This window comes from Rattus norvegicus, chromosome 9, assembly GCF_036323735.1.
Source record: "Rattus norvegicus strain BN/NHsdMcwi chromosome 9, GRCr8, whole genome shotgun sequence".
Lineage (NCBI taxonomy): Eukaryota > Metazoa > Chordata > Mammalia > Rodentia > Muridae > Rattus > Rattus norvegicus.
The window spans coordinates 115,490,764-115,506,462 of record NC_086027.1 but is presented as its reverse complement, the minus strand read 5'-3'; the positions used below and the strand labels follow the sequence as shown (position 1 = coordinate 115,506,462).

At 41.4% G+C, this 15,699-nt stretch overlaps 1 long non-coding RNA gene across 1 annotated transcript; it reads left to right on the top strand.

Moving 5' to 3' along the window:
- Positions 1-280: 280 nt before the first annotated feature.
- On the top strand, positions 281-2,694 carry LOC134480307 (uncharacterized). The gene is made up of 3 exons (XR_010054672.1): positions 281-520; positions 1,759-1,934; positions 2,419-2,694. It is a non-coding gene; the product is annotated as an uncharacterized LOC134480307 (long non-coding RNA).
- Positions 2,695-15,699: the final 13,005 nt, after the last annotated feature.

Sequence of the window (15,699 nt, the reverse complement as noted above, 5' to 3'; positions counted from 1 at the left end):
AGCTAGTGGTAACACATACATCTGGTATTCCTTCACCTAACCACGATGATCACCAAGTTGCCGTTACATATATCACATTCCTTGGGAAAGTTTGCTCACGTGCTCGTTTTGGGTTTTGACAAGACCCTACTTAAGGAAACTGTAGCGTTTTCCTGTGATGCCCACTTGATTCTCCAGATTCAAATGTATTAGAATTTGAGCCAAGATTCAGTGTCTCGAAGGACAAATGTGGCTTGCCATGTCTCCTTAGGTCACAGTGCTACAAAGTCAGGACCAAATTTGATTTCAGGTAGCGATCTTTGTCCATCCATTACACTAATCTTACACAAAAAGCTTTCTTTGGCTTTGGTTATTACTCCTTTATTAAGCTTTTGTTGCGTGTCTTTTTTTCTTTCTCATTGTTCGATTTCATTCAAAGGAGCGTGTTATGTGACATTACCTGAGGAGATGTGAACAAGCCTCTAGTCATGCCAGACATCGAGGCTCCCAGCAGACCAAGGGGAAGATTCCATCCGAGTCGGTGAGTGTTCCAGGCAGCCTAAGGTTACTGTACACTAAAGAGTTCCACCCACAGCAGAAATGACTCATGGAAAACCTTAGCACCTCAGCATCCTTCGTGTAGCTAATTCTACAGTAAGGAAGAGTTTTCCAGCCCTAGGGAGGGGGAGGGGCCTCGGGAGCTTTTAGAGCGCTGTGAGCCTGGAGCCGCCCTGCATCCTCTGGGAAGGAGTGTTTCTATGCCCGAACCCAGGTCTTCTGGAAGTGACCCTAACTAGGCTGGTAGAAGGCGGCACTGATCATCGCCAGCCCAGAAGAAACAGCTGCGCGGCAAAGCCTAGAGCGCATTTTAAAGTGAGCGGCTTCTAGTGTGAGAGGCAAAGTTATGTTTTAAGTTTTAATTACTGTGTCTAAGTGATCCATGAATCAAAATATGCCGGACCTGTAAGCCCTTGCCCAAGGACAGATACCCCTAAAATGCTGGAGACTGTTTATGGGAAATAACAAGCCACACGCTTTCATTCCTCTAAACAAGTCTGTCTGGCGCAACTGCACCGGCCATGCTTGATCACATGTGGGTGGGAGGTACTTAGGCAGGAAATATGTTATAGGTTTGCTTACCCCTGATTGGTCCTGACAGGAAATGTGGTGAACTGTGGGGTTTGCCACATTTTTTAAGCCTCTGGAAACCATGACTCAGGACTTTTTCTGGAAACTCAGAGAGGGACCTGGCCAGAGAGTTCATCAGTGAGGTCAGGATTTAATTAAAGCTTGCTTCAGATTTGGCTTTAATTGTGGTAATGGTCTTACTCTTGAGAGGTGGGATGAAAGCAAGAACTTGAAATGGAAGGCTTCCCTTTAACCCCTGACACTGAGCTACGGGCATAGCCAGACACCACCCACAAGGCACTCAGCCACTCTGTGGCCCCAAACTCTGTCTCAGTTGGAGTCATTTAGGAACCAACTTTCTTATCTGGGGCCAGTACCCAGAAAATATGAATGCTAAATAGTGTATATTGAATTGCTAGATGGCAAATGGCATCGTAACAAGTAGGGGGAAAAAATCTAAATCTAAAATGAGCTAGTTATTACGCCATTTCGTTCATTGCTTCTAATTATCTCAAGAAATGACGGAACCCTTGAGAAGATACTGTAAATCTTTATAGGAAAAGAGAAAAGGGGTGCGTTTAGAGTTATCACTGGTTGAAGGTTGATAATGCAAATGCAAATGCAGACTTTAAATTCCTGTCACCTCCACAGCATTAAACCATGAAAGCAACCAAGAGTTTTTGAATTGTGCATCCTACTGGGTCTTGGGCACTACCCTGAAGCAGAACTCATTCTCAGGATCACAGCCTCCCTACCTCCTTCTTCGGGTTCCTGTTACAGAGAAACCCAGAGGCACAGTGACAGTCCCCACACAGAAGGCTTTCTCGGTAATGTGTTCCTCTCCACTTGGGCATGGAAAACACAGCTGCATGGAGCCATTTTGTATAAAAGATTTCCTAAATACTTTGCAGCGTCCTCTCTCTAATTCAGCAGGGAGCTGGAACTGGAGACAGCAGGGGTTGCCTGGCCGTTGAGTACTAAGGTCCCCAGTTTCAATTCCTTTCTCTTTTAGTGGTGTCGATGTGCCTGCCTATTAGCAATTATTTCAACTGTCGGGAACTTGTTGCCCTCTGTGTTAATCTGGGGTAGGCATCCCTGGAATAATGCACCACTGAGTCCCTAGGTCAAAGCGTGGAGGTGTGCTGACAGGGTGGGCTGGAACTCCTTCTTGGACCCTGGTGTCTTTTACCCATTTCAGTCCTCGGAGGTTGAATGTCTGAGTCAGACCTGAGGGAGGGTGCCTTCTATTCCCCCCGAGTTCTTGGTTATGTCCCCTGGGACACATGGTGACTTGGGGATGTGTTTAACTAGGTGAAGCAACAGTCCCAAGAGAAGACCGTAGTGGAAGAAAAGGAACGACTACCCTAGGATTTACCAGGGAGCCCAGCCCTCCTTGCCCGCTTGCAGAAAGGAAGGAGTTCCCAAACATCCTGTCGAACATCACCAGAAGCATCGAGACCCCAGTGCTGTCATTTCTACCTCTTCAAGATACAGAAATCCAATATTTTGGGTGAAATGTCTTCATTTGAAAATGCTGGCCACTAACTAAAGTATCTTTGGCCCTTCAAAGAAAGATTTACACAATATAGTCAAAGGTCTGATTCAGTCAGTAGACTGCCATTTTGCAAACTTTATTTTCTTTTTCTTGTCCTGAGAACCTAGAAACTTAAAAATACAAGAGTCTTTAAGAATCTTAAAAACACAAGAGCAGTGAGCACAGGTGCCCCAGGGGAAGGTGCCTCCTGCTTCCTCAAATGCCCTGTGTTTGGGGTTCAAGGGTGTTCGTTTCTTCCAAGAGGAACTAAACTCAGAATTGATGTGTTACACACTTGGCTATTACTTTGCAAATGCTAAAATTTCCAGGTGGATGGATTCTTTCCCTCCACCAATGGGCAAAGCCAAAAGAGTCATTACTTAGAACCTTCAGGATTCTTCAGGAGGAAGTGATGCCTGTAAGGACTAGGAGTCCTGGAATGCCAGCACTTGGGAGAGTAGGGCATGAGGATTGGCCAGATCTGAGGCCAGCCTAGGATACAGAATGAGTTCCAAGCTAGCCCAAATCACAGAGTAAAACTTACCACAAAACAACATAAAGGCAATAAGACTAGCCCTATTCTACGGTAAGCAACATCTTACAATTAACAACAACAACAATAGTAAAACACATGTGGTCTCTACCAACAAGGCCTAAGGCCTGCTATTTACTATGTAAGCTTAAGAGAGATAACCTAGCCCCTTGTGTGTGTGTGTGTGTGTGTGTGTGTGTGTGTGTGTGTGTGTCTGTCTGTCTGTCTGTCTGTCTGCCTGCCTGCCTGCCTGCCTGAGAGTGTGTGTCTATATGTGTGTGAGTATGTATGAATCAATGGAGGTTGTCTATTTTGAATCTAAAGCTCCCAGCAAGTATCTTTGGAAAACACACGATTTATAATGCTATGCTCTGAAATATTCCTTTTCCTCTACTGGGGGTTGAACATAGGGCCTCATGCACGTTAAGCAAGTGCTTTACCAGTGAGCCGTTTCTCCAACATCTCAAAGACCATTTAAAGGATGGGAATAATTGGCAAGAAGAGGATGAAGCGGGGGAAAAAAGAATCCGGTTTTAAAAACAGAATAAAAATATCACCTCAGGAAACATAGAGCACAAAATGTCAAACAGGGCTGTGGCGGGAGGGCAGACATGCTTGCTGAGAGCTTCGACAGTCACTTGAGGAGTCTCTGGTAGAGAGAGCTCACACTCACTAAGCAGCAAGAACAGATACCAGCCACGTTTTATTTAACTATTATTTAATGTGTGCAGGGGGCAATGCTTGAAGGACAGGGCGACTTTAAAAGTCCTTGCCATTGGCTAGGTCTCTTGGGTTTTTTGTTTGTTTGTTTGTTTTTGTTTTTGTTTTTTTGCCAACTTCACACAGGATTCAGTCATTTGGGAAGAGGAAACCTCAGATGAGAAAATGCACTCACCAGATTGGACTGTGGGCAAGCCTGTTGGACATATTGATTAATGATCGATGCACAAGGACCATGGCTTTCTATGCAAGGTGCCACCCCTCAGCTGGTTGTATAAGAAAGCTGGCTGAGCGAACCATGAGGAGCAACCCAAAGAACAGCACCCTCCATGACCGTTGTATCACCTCCCACCTCCAGGTTCTCGTCTTGAGTTCCTGCCCTGACTCCCTTCCGGTGGCCATGGTGTCTCATCACAGCAGTGCGAACACTAAGGCAGCTACATCCAGACTCGACTCGTGGAGGTCTCAACTTGCCAGTCAGCTCGTCTCTTCTTGCCCTGGAGGCTGCATCTGCTGCTTTCCAGACTCATTCACTATACACACATTCCATCACAGCTCTGGCATAATCTGCGTGCGTTGGCTAAGAGTATCTGTGGTTTGTCCATATTTTACTTCCTTCTATGTGGTTTATCACAGGCAGAGGTTTTGGCATCGTGTGTGTCTGAGAGACTTCATTCTGTGAGCTCCCTCCCACTCTACAGCTCTGGCTAGAGAGACTTTTTCTTTTGTAGGGGTTTGGTCCCACTGCACAGCAGTACAGTGACGAGTTTTTTTTTCCAGGGGACGGCCTCAGACCTTCAGAGGCTTTCTTCCTAATTTCCTAAGATATTACTTCAATCTAAACAAGACTTCCTTTCTTTCTGCCTTCCTCCCTCTCCACTTTCTTTCTTTCAGACAAGGTCTCACTGTGTAGATGGCTGTCCTGGAACTTAATATGTAAAACAAATCTGCATGCCTCTGTCTAGGATTAAAAGAACACAGCATCATGCCCACTTCTTCAAGTTGACTTTGAAACTTAGCATAGATCTACACCCTGACGATGTGAATCAACAATAGTAAAATGGAGCCACTAATTATGGTTCAGTTAATCTAATTTTAATTTTCATTAGCTTGTAGTAATTATACATTTCAGTGTGTTTTTAATGCAGGCATGTAGTAGGTATGCAGTCTTTAAATCCAATCTCCCTTTGTCCACTCACACTATACCCCAACTTAGTAATTATGCTCTACGTTTTATTGACTTTGTTTCTTCCTTCCTTCCTTCCTTTTCTTTCTTCCTTCCTTTCTTTATTCTTTTCTTTCTTTCTTCCTGTCTTTCTTTCCTTCCTTCCTTTCTTCCTATCTTTCTTCCTTCCTTCCCTTTTCTTTCTTCCTTCCTTTCTTTTTTATCTTTCATGTATGAAGAACATGTGACTGTTCCCTCTCTGAGCTTGACTTATTTCATGAAGCACCATGTTCTCCAGCTCCACCTCTTTTGTTGGAAATAGCATTTTTCTTCTCCCTTACAATTGAATACATTCCACCATATACACATAATATCACAATTTCTTTATCCATTCATCTGTTGTTGGGCACCTGGATGATGCCAGAGGATCGCTATGCTAATGCTGGCACCTTTTATTTTAATTTGCTGATCTTCTCTTTGTATAGATATCCAAAGTGGGATAGCAGGATCATATGGTAGCCGTGCTTTTAGCTTCAGAAGGTTCCTGCATCTACATCATGGCTGTATTGACTGTGTAAGTGTCATTTCTGAGAGCACTTGTGGGTCCATAGCAAAACTATGAAGAGCTGCTTGAGAGGCAGGGGCATCTGCATGAACATCCATGAACCTGCCTCACCTCCACATGTGCACAGCTGCTCCCATGAGCAACTTTCTCTGAAGGTGGTGCGTGAGGCACCATCTGTGAACCCCATGGTCATGCCATGACTACCACAGTCCATGGCTTACATATGGTTCACTCTTTGTGTTCTGGACCCCTAAGGCTGAAGCAACATAAACCTTATCATGGACATGTATCACTTTATAATTGCCTCCACGGCATTTTTAGGACTGAAATTCTTACATGCCTCCTCAGCTAGGTAACCACACCTCTTTGACTTCCTCGCAGATTTCCTGCATCTTATGGTGAAGAGGGCGGAATTAAGTAGAGTTATTGTTTAACGTGTTTAAAGTCCAGTGCCATAAACAAACAAATAAATATTTATTTTTATAAATATTTGATAAAGGTTGGATTTTTCCCCTAAAAATAAGCATTTAACCTATCTCCTGATTTGTGGGTTAAGAGCTGACTTCTATCACTGAATAATATTCCATTTTCTGGATAAACTCATTTCCACACTGAAAAATAAATAAGCAGGGATTGCCAGGAACTTGTTATGTTTGAAGCTGATTCCTATGCACGAACATTTTTTCTTTTTAAGCTGAAAATAATTTTAACTATAATATATTCTGATTGATTTCCGTTCCCTATCTCTCTCCTCCCAGATGTCCTTCATCTCCCCACTCATCAAACTCAATGTCTTTCTCTCTCTCTCTTTAGAAGAGAAACATGTAAATTTAAAAAAAAAATCTAGAAAGAAAGAGAAGAGGAGAAATACCAGAAGCACAGACACAAAAACAAACTCATGAAAACACAAAATTGGAAACCATAACATACAACAAAGACCAGTAAGATTTTAAAACAACCAAGATTACATAAGACAAAAGTCTTACATACATACCCTTGAGCTCGTTTTGTGTTAGCCATCTGCTGCTGGCTGCAGAGCTGACACTTAAAGGTAGTTGATACACTGAGTGAGACTCCAATGGAGAAAGCTACATTTTCCTTTCTAGCTAAAATCTGTGCAGGCCCTGAGCACGCTGCCACGGTCTAGGAGTTCTTAGGTGCATCAGTCCTGGTGTGTTGTGTCTAGAAGATCCTATGTCCTTGGTGTCATCCATCATCTCTGGCTCTTATAACCTCACCATCACTTCCACATCACCCTCTGAGCCCCGAGGGAGGAATTTGATAAAGATATCTGAAATCCCAGTTTACGACCAAGTGTTCCAACTGCTCTCACTCTCGGAACATTACCCAGTTGTGGGTCCTGTATTTGTTCCCATCTAATGCAAAAGAAAGCTTCTCCAATGATGGCCGAGCGAGGCAGTGATTGACAGCTATAGTTGATGTTCTCAAGTCTCATCTTATTGCTAAGTTCGTTTAGGGGAATAATAGTATTCTGTTTCCCCCTAGGCACGTGACCTATCTGGTCTCAGATTACTCTTGACCCCTGGAGCAGGCAGACATGGCTTCTATCTTGTGGAGTGGTTGGTTGCTCTATTGTTTGTGCCACTACTGCACCCTCATAGTATGCAGGCAGGCAACTGTTGTGTGCAGAAAGGTTTACAGCTGGGTTGGTGTTCAGCTGTCTCTCCCAGTAGTATACAGAGTGCCAGTTCCATGAACCCCAGTCAGCACAGGTGAAAGCTCTAGTGAGAAGGCTCTAGTGAGAAAGCTCTAGTGAGAAGGCTCTAGTGAGAAAGCTCTAGTGAGAAGGCTCTAGTGAGAAGGCTCTAGTGAGAAGGCTCTAGTGAGAAGGCTCTAGTGAGAAGGCTCTAGTGAGAAAGCTCTAGTGAGGCACTCGCTAGAGGTTTTCAATGAGTAGGTGTTATGTTCAGCAATGGAGCCCTACCATCAGTTTATGGAGAGCAGTCCTAGCCTTCACAAATGCCTCAGCTGTTTGGGGGTTTCCATGGGCCCCCTTTGGCCAACCACTCAATAACATGTAATCCATTTCTGGCACTGGAAGTTTCACTTGGTGGCAAAAGATGTCTAGTTGTAGCTTTGTCTATCATATTATGTGGTGACTACATTTCTTTCATTTCATGGATGTGAGCTCTTTCCTATATGTAGGTGTTTTAGGAAGCTTCTATTTTCATAGTTTTCCACATGACTCATCAAATGCCCTTTAAGTTAATTGTCGGCCTCCATATTCCCTCATGGTAATATCTCCTCTCAACCACTCTTCATATAAGCTTCCTTCTCCATTACAAAATATATTTCCCCTTCCTTAGGACATCCTTCCTCCCTCCTAGTCACTTTCTTTATACCCAAACACTGTGTTGTATAGATTGTAGCATGGTTATACAAGACTTAAACTAACATCCATATATAAGATATATATACCCTGTTTGCTTTTGTGGGGTCTGGGTTACCTCACTCACTGTGATTTTTTCCTAGATCCACCCATTTCCCGTGAATTTCATGATTTCATTTAAAAGGTGAATAATATTCCATTGTCCATATGTACTCTATTTTTATTATCCATCCATCTGTTGATAGATATCTGGTCTAGTTCCAATATTTAGGTATCAAGAATAGAACAGTTAATTAAGTGTCTGTGTAGTAGGATGCGGAGTGCTTTGGGTAGGTGTCCAACAGTAGTATAGCTGGATCTTGAGGTAGATCTACTCTCACCTTCCTGAGGAGCTGCCACCCTGATTTCCACAGCGACTGTATAATTTGCACTCCCACCAGCAATGAATGACTATCCCCCTTCCTCCCTATTCTCACTGCATGAGCTGTCATTTGTTTTATTGGCCTTGACCATTCTGACTGGTCTAGGATGAAATCTCAAAGTAGTTCAGATTTGCGTTACTTTTTGGCTAAGGATGCTGAACACTCTGTGGAACTGAAAGTGGTCTTTTCAATTTCTGTGGAAAGTCAGTTTTGGAATTTTGATGGGAAATACATTGAATCTGTAGGTTGCTTTTGGTAAGGTGGCCATTTTTACTATGTTAATCCTACCAATCTGTAAGACAGGAGATCTTTCCATCTTCTGACATTTTCTTCAAGTTCTTTCTTCAAGGACTTGAAGTTTTTATCACACAAGTTTTTCACTTGCTTGGTTAGAGTTATTCCAAGACATTTTATATTTTTTTGAGGCTATGGTGAAGGATGTTCTTTCCCTGATTTATTTCTCAGTCCATTTATCATTTGTATATAAGAGAGCTACTGATTTTTTAAAGGTTAATCTTGTATCTGATTCTTTGCTGAAACTGCTTATCAGCTGTAGGAGTTTCCTGGTAGAATTTTTCAGGTCACTTATCTATATTATCATATCATCTGCAAATAAAATAAAGGTTCTTTGACTTCTTCCTTTACAATTTGTATCCCCTGCCCCTTGATCTCTTTCAGTGGTCTTATTGCTCTAGCTAAGACTTCAAGTACTATATTGAATAGATAGGGAGAGAGCAGACAACCTTGACTTGTCCTTGGTGTTAGTGGAATTGTTTGGAATTTCTTTCCATTTAACTTGCTGTGGGCTATGGGCTTGCTATAAATTGCCTTTATTGTGTTAAGGTATGTCCCTTGTATCCCTAATCTCTCTAGGACTTTTATCATGAAAGGGTAGTAAATTTCATCAAAAGCCTCTTCTGTTTCTAATGAGATGATCATATGGTTGTTTTCTTTATTTCAGTCTGCTTATACTGTGAATTACACTTATTGATTATTACATGTTGAACCATCCTTGCACCTCTGTGATAAAGCCAATTTGATCACAGTGGATAGTCTTTTTGATGTGTTCTTGGATTCCAATTGCAAGTAAGTATTTTATTGAGAATTCTTTTATCGATGTTCATAAGGGAAATTAATTTGGAATTCTCTTGTTTTGTTGAGTCTTTGAGACAAGTAGTTCACCAGCAACAGGAACTACTTCACCAACTGAATGTAAGAGAGGCAAAAGAAATTTTTTAAATTGAAAAATGTCTGTCACAGAACATCCAGGAAATTTGGACACAATAAAAAAATAAAACATAAGAAGAATAATAGGAATAATTAAAGAAAAGAATAGCAGGAATAGAAGAAGGAAGATAATCCCAGGTTAAAGGCCCCAAAATATTTTTAACAAAATCATACCAAAAAAATTCCTAATCTAAGATGCCTATAGAGTTACAAGAAGCACACAGAACACCACATAGATTGGAGGAGGAAAGAAAGTCCCCTTGCCATGTAATAATCAAAACAGTAAACATACAGAAAAAAGAAAATATATTAAAAGCTGAAATGACAAAAGACCAAGTAACATATAAAGGCAGATCTATTAGAATTACACCTGACTTTCTCAAGAAGACTCTAAACATTAGGATGGCCTGGACAAATGTACCACAGACTCTGAGAAACCACAGTTGCCAGCCCAGATCACACTAAGCAAAATGTTCATTCACCATAGGTCATGGAAATAAGATATTCTATGGTAGAGCTAAATGTAAACAATATTTATCTATAAGTCCAGGCTATAGAAGGTAGTAGAAGGAAAATTCCAATCTAAGAATGCTAACTACATCCATGAAAACCCTGAGTAAATAATCACAGACCAGTATCAAGGGAAAAGAAAACACACACACACACACACACACACACACACACACACACCACTACCACCAAATACCAACATAAGAGGGATCAATAATCATTGGCCATGGATATCTCTCAAATATCAGTATTCTCAATTCCCCAATAAAAAAAGACCCAGACTAACAGAATGGATGCAAAAACAGGATTCATACTTCTGCTGCATCCAGGAAACACACCTCAACATCAAGAGTAGATATCACCTCAGGGTAAATGGGTGGAAAAAGATGTTCCCAACAAATGGGCCCATGAAGCAATCTGGTATAGTCATTTCAATATCTAAAAAATTAGACTTCAAATCAAAACAAATTAACAGATATGAAAGGATATCACATATTCATCAAAGGAAAAGTCCACCAAGATGACATTTCAGTTCTTAGCATCTATGCCCCAAATGCAAGGGTATCCACCTTTGTAGAAGAAACACTATTACAGCTTAAATCACATATTGACTATCACACACTAACAGTAGGAGTCTCTAATCCTTCATTCTTATCAATGAATAGGCCATCCAGACAAAAACTAAACAGAGAAATACTGGAGCTAACAGCCATTAAAAAACAAATGGACCTGAGAGATTTTTATAGAATGTTTCACTAGAACAGAAAAGAATATTCCTCCTTCTCAGCACCTCATGGAATTTTTACCAAAAGGGCCACATACCTGGATACAAAGGGAGTCTCAGCAGATACAAATTGAAACAACCCCTGCATCCTATCAGACCACCCTGGATTAAAGCTAGATTCCAACAACAGAAACAACAGAATGCTTACAAACTTACGGGAAGTAAACAACTCTATACTGAATGAAAAATGAGTCAAGACAGAAATAAAAGAATTGAAGACTGTCTAGAACTCAATGAAAATAGGACAAGGAAAACAATACAAAGAATCAATGAAACAAAAAGTTTTTTTTCTTTAACAAAATCAATAGTTGATAAACCCTTATCCAAACTAACTGAACAGCACACAGAGAATATACAAATTAACAGACAGAAAGAGGGATCATAAAGAAACAAAAGGTAGGGCATAACAAACACTGAGAATAGGGACATACTTTAAGATCCTGTACTGTGCCACATTGGAAGATCTGAAAGAAAGGGACAGCATTATCAATGGCTGCTACCTGTCAAAGTTAAATTAAAATCAGATAAACAATTTAAATAGACCTATTTACCCCTAGTGAAAGAGAAGCAGACAGTTAAATGTCTCCCAATCAGACCTCTAAAGAAGAGTTAACATTCACACTCCTCAAATTACTCCATAAAATAGAAATAAAGGGAACACTACCAGTTTCATTTTTGAGGCCACAGTTACTCTGATACTCAAACCACATAAAGACTTGCACAGTAAGACTCTGGCACCAAAAGAGGAAGTAGAGGTGTAGGAAGATGGCTCAGCAGGTAAAGTGCTTGCCGCACAACCGTGAGACTCCTAGAAGGAGGCAGAAGCGGGAGAATCTGTTGGTGCCCACAGGCCAGGTCCGTTCAGTCAGGAACTGCAAATGGAAAGTGTCCCATATTATGGAGAATGAAGACCAACCCCGAGAGGCTGTCTTCTTATCTGTACATGCATGTGCATGTACTGCAGCATACATGCACCTATACTTACTCATGGACTGTGCACAGGTGACCTGATTCCTCATGATCTGTCTCTAGGTCATATCCCCCTTATGCCCATCTGGTACCAGATCAAGTTCTAAACACTCCCAGCAAAGACTGACCTCAAGAATGCATGGCAACTGGATCTTGCACAGATCTTAGGGCAGAATGATGAGGTCACAAATTCCCCCAGAATGGCAGTGAAATGGCAGTAGCAAACACCAGGGACTGGGGAGAAAAAGGAGAGAGGTGTTTGTCCCAAATTAGGAGACCCAAGATGTTATTGGTTTGGATCTGGAATCCTTGAGCTGCACTTGTTGGTGTTAGTTTCTGGCTAATGTTTAACCACTGGGTGTGCTCAGTAAAAGCTGTCTGCTTATCCAATTAAGCCCAATAAAACCTGGTAATTTAAACATGTTGTCACTATTTTGGAACCATGAAAATCCAAAAGGATAGCGATTCGGTGTAAATTCAAGCAATTATTACAATAGCTGTCTCATTTCAATTTTTGAAAATTACTATCCAAGAATATAAGGCAGTAGTGATGACTTTACAGGATGCTTATAGTAGCCGAATGCAGCAAAATTTAGAAATGTCCTTCATGTCAATTTCATAGACATGATTGGAATCATTTTAAAAATGTTCTAAGCAGCTGGTTTAGAACGTGGAGCTAAATAGCACTTCTCGGTGTTAGAGCATCCAGGCTTGGACAGACAGACCTTGGGTATTCCCTCTGTGCCTTGAGCATGGTAGGCTGTCAGCTCACCTGCTTTGTGGCCAAGGTACAAGTTTCTAGTCCAGGTATACTTTGCTTTTCAGTGGTAGATGTGTCCGTCTCTAAGAAAGGAACAGAGCAATGGCCATCCCCTATCCTGGGATGCAGTAGTCCCACCCAGATCACTTGCAGTCAGTTTGCTGAAGGAAAAAAATTAGCTATGGCACGGAAAAGACTGATGCAAATCACCTTCCAAGAAAACCACTTGTGGTACTCATTCATTCATTCATTCACTTACTCATTCACTCATTCATCATTTACTCACTCATTTACTCATTCACACATCACTTACTCATTCATTCACTCATTCAATTATTCATTTGTTCACTCATTCATTCACTCATTCACTTATTCACTTATTCACTCATTCACTTATTCACTCATTCATTCACTCACTCATTTATTCACTTATTCACTCATTCATTCACTCATTCAATTATTCATTTGTTCACTTATTCATTCATTCACTCATTCACTTATTCATTCACTCATTCACTCATTCATTCACTCATTCACTCATTCATTCACTCACTCATTTATTCACTTATTCACTCATTCATTCACTCATTCACTTATTCACTCATTCATTCACTCATTCACTTATTCATTCATTCACTCATTCACTTATTCACGCATTCATTCACTCATTCAATTATTCATTCACTCATTCACTTATTCACTCATTCATTCACTCATTCACTTATTCATTCATTCACTCATTCACTTATTCACTCATTCATTCACTCATTCACTTATTCATTCACTCATTCACTTATTCACTCATTCATTCACTCATTCACTTATTCATTCACTCATTCACTTATTCACTCATTCATTCACTCACTCATTCACGTATTCATTCATTCATTCACTCATTCATTCACTCACTCATTTATTCATTTACTCACTCATTCACTCATTCATTCACCCACTCATTCACCCACTCATTCATGTATTCATTCATTCATCCACTCATTCATTCATGCTTTCCTTCATTTCTTTGTTCATGTGGCATTCACTGACATCCAATATATGTCAGCTCTAGACTGTAAGCTGTAAGCACATTTCTGAAGAGCAAGAAGAACACAAGGGAAGGAGGGGAAAGAGGAGAGGCAGACAGGGAGAGGAAGAGGGAAGAGGGAAGGAGGAAGGGGACAAAAATCTGATCCAGGGCACACAGCCCTTAGAAACATTTGCTTTGCATCAAAGTCTAGGACGAGCAGATGTCCCACCAGGTTGATGGTGTCACTGACCCTGAGTGTGCCTTGAAGTAAACACCCTTGTTTATTCCCACTTTTCAGATGAGAAAGTTGATGTTCACCCACGGTGAGTGATTGAAAGGCTGGTCAGTGGCAGACTTTATTCTACTAATAAATTTAATAGACTAGCATCACATTATGATTAAAGACCATGGTTTCTACAACAATGGCCAGAGATCAATCCTGAATACTCTTCTAGTCGGACAGACGAGTTAGCACGTGTGATAGCCTCAGAGCCACACTTGGCTCACAGTACCACGAGTATTTTATTATTCCAAAGTCTTTGCCCACGGTTCTCAGCCTTCTGTCCTCTTGGAGTACATAGACCATCCATAGCAATGCTTCACCAACAGCGCAATCAACAGATTGCAAAGGAGGCACACCGGTTAGCAACCAAATCCAGATACGGAAGAAATAGCACCTAAGCAAGAAAACCCGGAGAAGGGGGAGGAAGAAGGAGGAGGAAGAAGAAGGGTGATGTATGCAAGGCTAATAGTTTCTTAGAAACATAAGCCAAAAATATTTAGTCCAGGAAAATATCTCAAGTAATAACTAATGTTCCCTTAACTCCTGATGCAGGAAACAGGGGACTCAACAATATAGCACAAATAACATTTGCAAATGAGGGCTTAGTGAATCTGGAATGAATCTAAGCCACAGAGAATTTTAAATGGAGCTTTGCTTGAAGGGCACTATCCAAACTGTTACTCTGAGTGGCTGCCCTTCTGGGTACACAGAAAGGCAGCTCACTCTCTCTGTGGCTCTCAATCCTCCCTCTCCAATCCCTGTCCTCCTCTCTACCTGCCTGTCCCCCACCCTTGGGTATAGTTCCCAACTGGAATGAATGCCTGCTTTAAACTTCTCTGCCCTGTAGGTGTCTAACCACCTCAGGGATGGCTCTCTGGGGAGAAAGGGCTTGAGAAATGGAAGGGAAGGAGAAAGGCACACTTTCATTTCCCTCTGGTGCACTGTAATGTCTGAAGTCTGCTGCAGATTGCAAGCCTCCTTTTTATGGCCTGCTATAAAAATGTCTCCATGTTCAGAGTATCACGTTTTCATCCAAAACAATGTTAACAATGCAAATACAACCCCAAGCCCTTATACACCCCTGCCTGCTCCTAGGGACACAACCCCAGGCTTGTGGGGCCCATGATTCCCCACTTAGCAAGTGGGGCAACAGGTTTTCCTCGCTTGAATTCAAGGTGCCCCACAGCCACAAGGAAATGAGAAAGAGATTGCTTTTAAGAATAGTACCCCACACACCTATGATCCCGTGATCTTTGACAAGGGACCTAAAACCATCCAATGGAAAAAAGATAGCATTTTCAACAAATGGTGCTGGTTCAACTGGAGGTCAGCATGTAGAAGAATGCAAATTGATCCATGCTTATCACCCTGTACAAAGCTTAAGTCCAAGTGGATCAAGGACCTCCACATCAAACCAGATACACTCAAACTAATAGAAGACAAAGTGGGGAAGAGTCTCAAACACATGGGCCCTGGGGAAAATTTCCTGAACAAAACACCAATGGCTAATGCTCTAAGATCAAGAATCGACAAATGGGACCTCATAAAACTGAAAAACTTCTGTAAGGCAAAAGGACACTATGGTTAGGACAAAACGGCAACCAACAGATTGGGATAAGATCTTTACCAATCGTACATCTGATAGAGGCTAATACCCAAAATATACAAAGAACTCAAGAAGTTAGACTCCAGTGAGGCAAATAACCCTATTAAAAAATGGGGTACAAAGCTAAACAAAACATTCTCA